Here is a 12,675-nt window from a genome sequence, read left to right on the forward strand (position 1 = left end):
TGTGCTCATAGAGTGCTTTAGACTTACAAGACTTAAAAGTTTAAAGACATCCTCATTTGATCCTTACAAACTCTGTGAAACAGCTACTACAACTTACCCCATTTTACAGATGAGTTAACTGAGGTGCCAGGAGCTTACCTGACTTGCCTGAGCTCACAATTAAGTATGTAGTAGAATAGATGGATGATGAATTTGCTTCTAACTCCCAGATTCTGTGATTCATGTGGCATTCAGCATCAGATTACTATATGTTATTTATTTTTTTGAATCTATCTTCCCTTCTTTTTTTCAGTGCTTTTCCCTATCAAGCATAAAAGAGAAGTGACTGCCCTCTTTGCTTTACAAGCTAAATTAACAATCAATCCAATCCCCAGTTGTTATCTGTGTGTTACTTTATTACTAAAATAGCAAAGGAAAAGATTTAATCATTCCATTTTATCTACCTGAAGGGGAGATATATGGTATGAAGGCATTACATCTTTTAAGCAATTTAGGATTTGTAAGACACACCCTGGATAACTTGGAAAGAGTTGTATTCTATATTCTAAAATGTGCTGAAAGAAATCTGAAAAGGCTTTGAAACGCTATCAGTTTGCATACTTAGCTCTCCTGTAAGAGATCAGATGTTTTTGAATTCTAGCCAACCAGAAACAATTTCTTTTTCTGGGTCTTTTGCAATCTAGTATCAAAATAGGAAACAGTATGGACTCAGTGGATCTAGCAACAAGGGAAAACACTGAGAACATCTGAGTTCTGATCTCAGATCTGTCACCATAGCCCTGAGAAACTTGCTCCCTGGCAAAGGAACTAATGCCCTTTGCATTTCATAGGATTGGACTTACCAGACACAATGTAGGAAATTGCAAAAAATTATAATAAACCAACTCCCCAAAATGAATATCAAATATATCAATAAGAAGATGAACAAAGTACACAAAGCTGAAAAGATCCTGTTTCCTTGCAAACTGTATATTCTAAAATATTTTATGAGTATACAAGATTACCTGGGATAGGAGTTCTTAACCTGGGGTCCCATGGATAGATTTCAAGGGGTCAATGAATTTGGATAGGCAATTTGGATAGTATCTCAACTAAAAATTAGCATTTCCTTTAATACTTAAAAAAATAATTATATTATATATTATTTCATCAGGCTGCTAAAGGGGTCTATGACACTAAAAAAAGTTAAGAACCCCAAATCTTGACTGATACACAAAGAAATAGATCCATGAAAGGGGAAATTTTTTAAATAGACCAATCTATTTTTGTGCTTTGCTAGATATATTTTAAAAATAAACTTAAAAAATTGTAATAATAGCTTTGCTTAATTTATAAGAATATGAAGCATTTTCCAATTGATCAGTGATTAAAGGATATGAACACATTTTAAGAAGAAAAAATAAAATCTATAGTCATATGAAAAAATGCTCTAAATTGCTATTAATTAGAAAAATGCAAATTAAAAATACAAATTAAAACAATTCTCACAACTATCAGACTGCCTAATTGACAGAAAAGGCAAATGACAAATGTTTGAGGATATGAGGAAAAACAGGGGACACTATGCATTGTTGAAGTATGAGGCGCTCTCCATTCTGGAGAGTAATTTGGAATTTTACCTCAAGAGCTATAAAACTGTTCATATCCCTTGATCCAGCAATCTACCACTATTAGCTCAGTTCTCCAAAAAAAAAAAAGATCAAATAAAAAGGAAAAGGAGTTATAGTTACATGAATATTTAATAGTAGTTTTTTGTGGTGACAGAATAGAAATTAAGAGCATGCCCATCAATTGAGGAATGGCTAAACAATCTGAGGTATATGATTGTGATGAGATACTATTATGCTATAAGAAAAGGCAAACAGGATGGCTTTAGAAAACTCTGGGAAGACTTCTAAGAACTAATGCAAAATGAAATGAAAAGGACCAGAAGAACATTGTACACAGCAATAGCAAGATGAACAGCTGTAAATGATTTAGCTATTTTGAACAGTATAACGATCCAAGCCAATTCCAAAGGACTTATGATGAAAAATGACGTCCAATTACAGAGAAAGAACTGACTGACTATGAAGACATATTTTTTAAACTTTATTTATTATTGGGAGGGTTGGTATGTGTTTTCTTTTACGACACTGTTAATATGTAAATGTTCTACAAGGAGGGGGAAAATAAGGGAGAGAATACGAACTCCAAATTTTTTAAAAACAAATGTTTAAATTTTTTGTTTACATGTAATAGAGAAAAAAATAAAAATTAAATGTAAAATAATAATAATAATAATTGTTTAGCTGGTACATCAGTCTTATTCTCCAACAACATGATTGCTTTTCTTTTCATTTTTTTTTAACATCTTAGGACTATCGCATCATGGAAAAGTAGAAAGGTCTAAAGTGTTAATTCTGGCTTGCTTCTTAAAAAAGCAAACTCAATAAAAGAATATGGACAAATTAACCTCTCCAGTCCTCAGCTTCCTCATCTGTAAAACTGAACTAGGTGATCTCCAACAAGCATATCCATCAATGTAATGATTCCAAAGTTGAAAAACCTGACTCATAAGTCTAAAGAAAAAGTAAATGTTTAACTGAAGATATGAAAGCAACAATTCTGCTTTTAAAAAACAAAGATAATCCTCTTAAAATAAGGAGTTTGTGATTGCATTGATCAGAATGCAATCATCATAGGCCATGGGATCGAACATCTTCATATTAATTATGTTACAGAATGATCTTTCTGAAACCACCTGAAGAGCATTTTCTTTCATAAGTGAACCATGGCATACCTCCAATAGAAGGGCAAAATCACAGTACATAAAAGTTGTGCTTCTCACTACTCAGACTTCAACACCATGACCACCCTTATCCCCCCTTTTCCAGTTCCTTTCCCTAATCAGAACAGAGGCTCACTGAGGACAGAGATTATCTTTTTTTGTTTGCTAGCTCACCTGGTCCTAAAGTCAGGAGGACCTGAGTTCAAATGTGACCCCAGATACTTTCTAGCTGTGTAACCTTGGATAATCTAGATGGCCTCACATTCAGAGCTAACTTCAGTCTCCTGATTCATATCTAGCCACTCGACCCAAATGGCTCCAGAGGATGAAGTGAGGTTGGTGACAGCACAACATCATTATCATCATCATTTGTATTCCTATAGCTTAGCACAAATCATGCAAGGTAGTGTTGTTCAATCCTGCCAGTCCTTTCATGACCCCATTTGGGGTTTTTCTTGGCAAAGATACTTAAGTGGTTTACCATTCCTGCTCCAGCTCCTTTTACAGATGAGGAAACTAAGCAAACAGGGCTAAGTGACTTGTTCAGTGTCAACAGCTAGCAAGTGTCTGAGGTCACATTTGAACCCAGTTCTTCCTGACTTCAGGCCCAGTGCTCTATCCACTGTACCACTGACATATCCCATCCACATACTTGGTAAAAACTTAATAAATGCTTGTTGCCTTGTCTTGCATATAAAGAGTTTTTGAATAATTGTATTTAAGCATTATGAAGGTTTGATATTTAGTTACTTCTGAACTAAGTGAAAGAAAACATTTAGAATTTTAACTATCAAAACTGTGTAATCTCTTCCAAAAGCATTCTACTGATGCTCCATCAGTTTAGATGACTGGTTTCTGGTTGGATTATGCATAAGGCCAACCATTAACACCTAGTCTTGAGCAGTCAGTAGATTAAAAATACAGAGTTGGAATCAAACTGTTACCTATCATATCAAAAGAAAAAAAAATATACTTGTAAAAATGGCCAACATGGAAATTGCTTGGCTTGATTAGAATAAGAAAGGCAGCTGTAGAAAGTTGCTTTTGCATATCGAGAAAAATTAGAGGGAAAAATGACTAAATCATTCATTTTAATGATTATTAATACAGTACTTGAAACAGTAAATTATCAGTGTTCATAGTTAAGAAGTTAAACAAGGTGTGATTAAAAATAATACATGGGTGGAAGCTGATATTAGTAATCAGATAAGAAAAAAGTCCAGAATACATTAAGAAGCAGGGATTACACGATTCAGAAGCCAAGGGGAAAAGTGTCTGAGGTGACTATGTCAAGAAACTTAATTATCTATGTAAAAGTCATTCCATAACATCAAGACAACAAGGAAAAGCAAAGATTTACTTGAAGTAATAAAAAGAAAAACAAAATATTTTGAAAATTGTTTTGTTCCACACTATTATTCTATTAGAAACCAGGAGGGATGGGAATTCAGGAAAACCTGGAAAGATTTGCATGAACTGATGCTGAGTGAGATGAGCAGAACCAGAAAAACATTATACACCCTAACAGCAACATGGGGGTGATGATCAAGCATGATGGACTTGCTCATCCCTTCAGTGCAACAACCAGGAATAAGTTTGAGCTATCTGCAATGGAGAATACCATCTGTTTCCAGAGAAAGAATTATGGACTTTGAACAAAGACCAAAGACTATTACCGTCAAATTAGGAAAAAAGAAATATTATTATGTAATTTTACTACCTCATACTTTATTTTTCTTCCTTAAGGATATGATTTCTCTGTCATCACATTTAACTGAGATCAATGTATATCATGGAACCAATGTAAACACTAACAGAATGCCTTCTGTGGGGGGTGGGGGGAGGAAAGCAAGAATGGGGGGGGGAATTGTAAAACTCAAAATAAATAAAAAACTCTTTCTTTAAAAAAAAAGAAAGAAAATTATTTTGTTCTAGTAATTGATCAAAATATATGAACTGGCAGTTCTCAAGAGGAAATCAAGTTTTTAGCAATTATATGGAAAAAAAATCTTCCAAAGCAGTAATAAGAGAAATGGAAATTGAAATAACTGAAGAGCTCCACCTCTACATGCATAAAATTGACAAATATGGCTATTGTTGGAGGAGATATACATACATTAACTGCTGGTAGAAATGTGAACTGGTCTAGCTAGTTTAGAAAGCAATTAGGAACTTTGTTCAAAGTCATTAAACTGTATGTATAACCTTTGATTCAAAAATTCTACTACTGCTCATACCCTAAAGATTTCCAAAAAAAGAAGAGAAAGATCCATAGAAATAAAAATATCAACACCAATTCTTTCTATAGTGTCAAGAAAAGGGGGGGGGGGGGAAGTTAAGCAAATGGTTGAACAACTATGGTATATGAAAGCAATGTTGCCATAATATGAAGAAATGGTTTCAAAGAAACCTGGAAATACTTGTATGAATAGATGCAGAATGAAGTGAGAAGAACACAGAGAACATTTTATAATAATAACAATAGTGTAAAGAAAAAACACTGAAACACTTAACTTTGATCCACAAAAGAACCACTCCAATTCAATTTCAAAGAACCAGTGCTGAAATACTTTCCCAGTCTCCTCAAGGTTCATAAGGAGACACACATTTGTGGATATGACCAATATGGTAAATTGTTAAACTTGATTAAGCATGGTTGATACAAGAGTTCTATTTGTCTTTCTTTTTTCATAGTGATAGGGAGTTCATTGAAGAGAAAAGCGGGTAACAATGGGTTTACCAATTCTTTAAGTTTGAAAAAGGTCACCAAGAAATGAGCAGAACCATAAAAACACTGTACACCCTAACAGCAACATGGGGTGATGATCAACCTTGATGGACTCACTCATTTCATCAGTGCAACAATCAAGGACAATTTTGGGCTATCTGTGATGGAGAATACAATCTGTATCCAGATAAAGAATCATGGAGTTTTAACCAAGTCCAAGGACTATTTCCTTTAATTTAGGAAAAAAAAACCTGATATCTTATTGTCTGATCTTGTTATCTCTTATACTTTACGTTTCTTCCTTAAGGATATGATTTCTCTCTCATCACACTCAATTTGGATCTATGTACAACATGGAAACAATGTAAAGACTGACAGATTGCTTTCTGTGGGGGTGGGGGGAGGGGAGGGAAATAAGATTGGGGGAAAAATTGTAAAAGTCAAAATAAATAAAATCTGTAATAAAAAAAAAACGTCACTGAAGCATTTTTTGAAAATGCATAGAAGGGGTGGCTAGGTGGAGCAATGGATAGAGCACTGACCCTGGAGTCAGGAGTACCTGAGTTCAAGTCTGGCCTCAAATACTTATTAAATACCTAGCTGTGCGGCCTTTGGGTAAGTCACTTTAACCTCATTTGCCTTGTAAAAAAAAAAACTAAAAAAAAATGCACAGAAGACAACAGAATGAAGGTCATTGGGAAAAACAGCTTTGGAGAATTTGTTATATGCTTAAAATAACTAGCAAGGTGTTCATAAACAGATATGCCACTTCATATACAGACCTCTTTTTTTGGATTTATATATATGAAAATGCTCATTTTGCTTAGTGTTGATTAAGTTCAAAATAAAAAGCCAAGAAAGTGATTTCCTTCTATGAGTTTTCTTCAAAAGGGCATGCAAAACATATTAAATGGTTCATAGCAGACGAATAGAACAAAAATCACTGATTCAAATGAGTCCCAGTGTGCAGTGAAGCAGAGTATAAAGAGAATAGACTGAGATGCAGGAAATATGGGTTCCAGTCCTGGTTTTCCCCACTGTTAAACTCTGGACAAGTTGCCTGACCCTTCTAGACTTTAGTAGCCTCATCTATTTCAGATCCAGAATTCTATGATTCAAAGGAATACTTTTTTAATTTTTTTTATTTATTTAAGGCAACGGGGTTGAGTGACTTGCCCAAGGTCACACATCTACACAATTATTAAGTGTCTGAGGCCAAATCTGAACTCAGGTCCTTTCCTGACTCCAGGGCCAGTGTTCTATCCACTAGGCCACCAAGCCACCCTTCAAAGGAATACTTTTGAAAGTAAAGCACTGGGGCAGCTAGGTGGCCCAGTGGATAAAGCACTGGCCCTGGAGTCAGGAGTACTTGGGTTCAAATCCGGTCTCAGACACTTAATAATTATCTAGCTGTGTGGCCTTGGGCAAGCCACTTAACCCCATTTGCCTTGCAAAAACCTAAAAAATAAAAAAAAAAAAGTATTGTTGACTATAACAGTATGGTCAGGAATAGAATTTCAATTGAATTTACTCAAGATTAAAATTTTTAATAAATATAAATAGGGTCATTACAGACCATAGAGTTCAGTTTAAATCCAAGGTCCATGAATTTGTTCTTAAAAATATTTTGACAACTGGTATCCTTTGTAATCTTATGTATTTTTAAAACATTCAAAAACATTTTTCTGAAAATTCCATAGCCTTCACTAGACTACCAAGAAAGTCCATAATGCAAAAAAGATTACAATCATATGACCACATGACCAATATGGTACCTGACCTGGAGTCAGGAAGGACTGTTTAAATCTGATCTCTGGACACTTATCAAATGTAGTCACTTAGCCAAGATGGCAAAAGGCAGCAACCCAGCTGAACTATCCCGACATTCTCCTCCAAACAATTTTAAAAATAAAGTCTCAAATAAATTTTGGAGCAGCAAAGCCAACAAAGGGTCAGGATGAGACATTTTTCCAGCTTAAGACAGGTCTGTGACATCAGGGTAGAGGCCTTTCCAGAGGCAACAACAGCAGCTTCCATAATTCCCTGTCTGAATAGTAAGGGTAGCAGACAACTGGTCAAAAAGAGATTATAGGGGACTCTTTGCTAGTACTTGGACCTGATTGGAAACTTTACTGTCCACATACAATTCTGGGTTGCCGAGCTGGAGAGGAGAGCTTATGGCTGGTCACAGGGGAGCAGAACCCTGGTTGCAGTTCCAAGGCAGAGAAACACTAGCACTTGTGAATGGACAGATATAGGGGACCTAGTCACAATTCCAGGGCCAAAAGAAGAACTAGATCCTTTAGCAGGGATCAAGAGGCCCTTCTTGGATAAAGACTAAAGAGTAGAAATGAAGAGCACTAACCATACCTCTCCCCACATCTCACAACCTTTGAAGCACCAAAACCTTGCAGACCCCCAGAACTAGCTCTGAAAACAGTAGCACCAAAAAAAACCCTGCCGCTTGCCAACAGTGCTACTCCCTCCAAAGATAAACAGAGACAAACTTTAATATAAAGTTCAAAGTCAAGAAATAGCTTGGAAAATTTTAAAACAATAACAGCAACAACAAAAAACTTGACCATAAAAATTTATTAGTGACAGAGGGAAGACCAAGACACATACTCAGAAGAAGACACCATGAAAATGATTGATAAATGGTCAAAGGAGAAGAACAGGCAGTATTAAGAAAAAACTTTAAGTAATTTGATTAAGGAATAAAAACTACCCATAGTCATATGAAAAATGTTCTAAACTACACATTGACTACAGAAATGCAAACTCTGGTATATCATCTCACACATCAGAAATGAAAAATTCTAAAGAGATTGGAGGGACAATAGATACATCTAATAAACTGTCGGTAGAGTTACAGTCCAGTCATTCTGGAGAACAATTTGGAACTATGCCCAAAGGGCATTCACTGTGAGAGACCATTTCTCTAATCTGAGAGACCACTACCCTGATCAATACATGGATCCAAGTCAATTCCAAAGGATTCGTGATGAATCATGATGTTATCCACCTCCAGAGAGAGAAATGATGAGCTCTAAGTGCAAATTGAAGTATAACTTTCTTGCTCTATTTTTTTCCTTTTTTTTTCTGTGATATGGCTAATATGGAAATGTTTTGCATGATTTCCCATATATAATTGATATCATTTTGCTTGCCCTTTCAATGAGTGAAGGAGAGGTGGGAAAAGAAGAGAATTTGGAACCCCAAATTTAAAAAGAATGCTTAAAATAAAATTTATTAAAAAGATAAAAGCAAGATCAAATGTGTAAAGCAATGTGCTCACTGTTACTATTATTATTATTATTCCTTCCTTTTACAAATAAGAAACCAACTCAGAGAGATCAAATATCCTGCCCCACATCATATATTTAATTAGAATATAGCAGAAACTAGAACCTAGATTTCCTAACTCCAACCAAATATTCTTCCATTTTTTTATTTGTAGATCTCAGAATATGTAACAAAAAGTATCTGCCAGGGCTTATAATTCCTTATATCTGGGCATTTTAAAATAGATTCTACCAAGCAACCTAGAAATGTACAAAGAAGGTTAAAAAGAAGGCTTAACTAATAGGCAATCATATTATTTCCTTAGTATACTCACTTTTTCATATATTTAATTGCATAACAGTCAAAATAATTAAGTGTTCAGGACAGGAAGTATGGCCTGGAAGACAGATTACTGGACTGAAAGTAAAACCTCATTCAAATCTTACAGGGGATACTTCACAACTGTGAGCCTAAGCGCTTAAGTCACTTAACGTATCCAAGATTCAGATTCCTCATCTGTAAAATAAGAGAGTTGGACTTAAGGGCTTCTGAAGCATCTTCCAGCTCTAAATTTTTGACTATAAAAGCCTAAAAAATTCAAAGAAATTAGGGGAAACTGAAACCTGGAGATTAACTTAATAAAAAGGAAGGCATCAGTCATAAAAGTATTTTATATTGCCTCTTTCTGATTTCCTCTTTCTTTGATCTCTCTGAAAAAGTCTGAAGGTCAATCTGAATGAATTTGATTCAATTCAACAAGCATTCAAAAGCATATCAAAAGTGATAGCCCTGGGAATAAAGATAAAAGCAAAACTTCTTGCCTACAAGGAGTTTATATCCTATTAAGAAACACACAACATTACACAGGTAAGTAAATACAGAATTTATACAAAGTAAATACAAAGTAATTTCAAGGAGAGAATCAGGAAATATCATATGTAAGAGGTGGCAAGTGGGTTGGGCTTGAAAAGAGGTAGGATCCAAGAGGTATTGGTGAGGACAGAGAATACAATGGGCATCAAGGTAGTTGGCATAAAAGCAGTCATAAACTGTTTTCCACATACAAAGAATAGCAAATAGGCAAGTTAGGCTAAAAGGCGGCACATGTGAGGGTTAGAAATGTGAAAATTTAGAAAGATAGACTCTAGCTACATTGTGAATCACTTTAAATGTCAAACAGATGAGTTTATATTTTTATCCTAGAAGCCAACTGGGAGCCTCTTAACCTCCTTGAGCAGAGAAGTGACACAAAACAATATTTTAGAAATATAAATTTATTTATTTATGTGTGGAGGACAGACTGCAAAGAAAAGAAGCAGGGACAATACTTGGGGGTTTACTGCAGATGAAAGGTGATGAGGGTCTGAATTAGGGTGAAAGCTGAGTAGAAAAAATTGATGAGTGATACAGTGAATTTATGAATGGAAAAATTTTTTATTAACAACTTACTCTATACTAGACTCTGAACTAAATGCTTTGGAAGAAGATCTTCTAATGGACGAGAAAAGGCAAGGATGGGCTAAAGAAAAATCAAGAGTTAAATAAGGCCCTAAAGTTGTGAAATTGCAAAACTGGAAGATAGTAATGCTTTTGGTAGAAAAAGGGAAGTGAGGAGTAGGGGTATGTTAATGGGAAAATACAGTAAGTTATCATTTGGATAGATTGTGTTTGAGGCCCCAATCTAGACAGATGCCTATACAAAGTTCAAAGGATCACTGATTCAAACTTAGAAGGAATCTCTCATCTCATGGATAAAGAAACTGAGGTTCAGAGAGGTTTAGGTGACTTACCTAGGGACACACAGCCATTAAATGTCTGAGAAACCAGGACAAGGAGACTAAGGATTTAAGATATGAGAAGAATGAAAATTTGACCTGACTCACTATAGTGTCAAGACTGTAAAGGGAGAAAAGGCCAGAGAAGAGATTAATGGAGGAACAGATAGAAAGAGGGGAAAATACTTATGTGGGGAATAAAGAAAGATGACAGTTAGGAATTTATGGTTTTCCAAGCAAGATAGCTCTGGAACTACCATGTTGAATAACATATATACTTTAAAAGAAACAAACAAAAAGCAATTGTTCATAATAAGATTACAGACTTAATATATAATCTTTTTCTATTCTTATTTCTATATGGAAATGTTTGGATTTGTTTGTGCTTGTCAAGTTCTGGAAAAAAAATTAAGTCATGGTCAGATAAGAATTTCAGTTTTGAATAAGGGAGGTCAAATGAACTATCATTATAGCTAATGGGGAGATCAAAGATATGACTATTTCTTTAAGTGGTGAAGTAAAAATGGAGTTTATAGGAAATGAGAAGACTAATTAACTGGAAGGACAGGGAGCTTGAGAGGCTTAGCAAATAGAGTGCTGGAATCAGTCAGGAAGACCTTCCTTTCAATCTTGTCTTAAAGGTTTATTAGTTTTGTGATTAAGTCACTTAACCTCAATCTCAGTTTCTTCAACTGTAAAATAGGGACAATAAATACCACTAGGCACACAAGGTTCTTGTGAGGATCAAATGAAATAATGTGTAAACTGTTTTGCAAACTTTAAATAACTTACATATTAACTATAATTACTATCACCATCATCATCATGATGTCCCTAAGTATGAAGATAAGAGTTGGAGCTGTATGCCAGATTCTATAACTCTTTTGAAAGAAGAATGACTTTGACAATGGCAAATAATAGCAACTAGGATCTGGATAGGATCATATTGGTATAAAGAACGAACTTTAGGAGAAAAACTTATTCAGTGATGCAAAGAGAGGGAAGGTTTAGAAGTAACAATGAAGAAACTAGGAATATGGTTACTCTTCCTCCTCCTGGCCTAATATGTACTTCAGGAGGTTGTTAGGAATGTAATGTGTAAATTAGGGGATCAGAGTAAGACAACAAAAAGGAGTAGAAGATATACAGAAGGCAGTTATTTTTTTTGGTTTTCTCTTGTCTGTAAATGGAAGATGGGATACATGAAGATACTGCTGCTCTCTTACCCTAGAATGGGAAGTGGGAAGGAGATAAAGATGTATGGGAAGGTGAGAGACCTTCAAAATGAGATCAGAGAGAGTCAAACAATTTCTGAGATTGACATCAGAATAGATTCTTAAAGAATAATTGTATGAAATTAGAAAAAAAAAATTTTAACTCTGTTCCCTTTCCTATCACTTAACATATTTGGATATTCACCAATTTTAATATGTCAGGAACTCACAATTTAACTGGTGTGGATACTCCCTTATAGAAATTCCATGGTATGAATACTTCCTTACTTATAGAAATTCCATGAACTTCTAAAGACCAAAAAAAAAAGGCACCAAGTGACCAATACTCTGGTGAGCAGTATGGTTGAATTTAGGTCAACTAGTCCTCAGATAACTGCCTAGATCCATCTCCTGGAAGAGGCCATGCTGAGCTTGAATCCCACTGATAATCTTCAAGAATCCAGGATGATGTCATCTCCATGCCACAAAGAAGCAAGAGGACTTTAGTAGAAGAAAATGTATCTGAAGTTGGGTCAAGTATTGTGCAGGTCACCAAGTCAGCTTAAAGGACAGTTTGGCGATCCTGATGTTAAAGAATGATGAAAAGTTCCCCTTGTATAATTTTCCATTTCCCTTTTTTTTTATACTTCTCCACCACCTAGATTCTTTCTAGCCAAGAAGTCTTTAAGTTTTGAGTGCAAGTGACTACAACTTCTACAACATACTCCTTGCACGACTTCTTCCTCCCCCTTTTGGACCCCCCAAAAACATCGATCAACAGAATAAGGAAGTGAAATAACCCCTAATATTTTGTGTACCTCATGCAAATTAGGTTGTGCTAATCCTAGCCTGGTTTCTCCCTAATATACCTAAATTTTACCCAGCCATTCGTGCAATGCAAAA

The 12,675-nt window shown here is 35.2% G+C and overlaps 1 protein-coding gene across 2 annotated transcripts in view; it reads right to left on the reverse strand.

The window, feature by feature from the left end:
* The window catches only part of TTC13 (tetratricopeptide repeat domain 13), a 96,272-nt gene that overhangs the window by 82,522 nt on the left and 1,075 nt on the right, over positions 1–12,675 (reverse strand). The gene's annotated exons all lie outside the window — the stretch shown is intronic.

Source organism: Macrotis lagotis, chromosome 2 (genome assembly GCF_037893015.1).
Source record: "Macrotis lagotis isolate mMagLag1 chromosome 2, bilby.v1.9.chrom.fasta, whole genome shotgun sequence".
Classification (NCBI taxonomy): domain Eukaryota; kingdom Metazoa; phylum Chordata; class Mammalia; order Peramelemorphia; family Peramelidae; genus Macrotis; species Macrotis lagotis.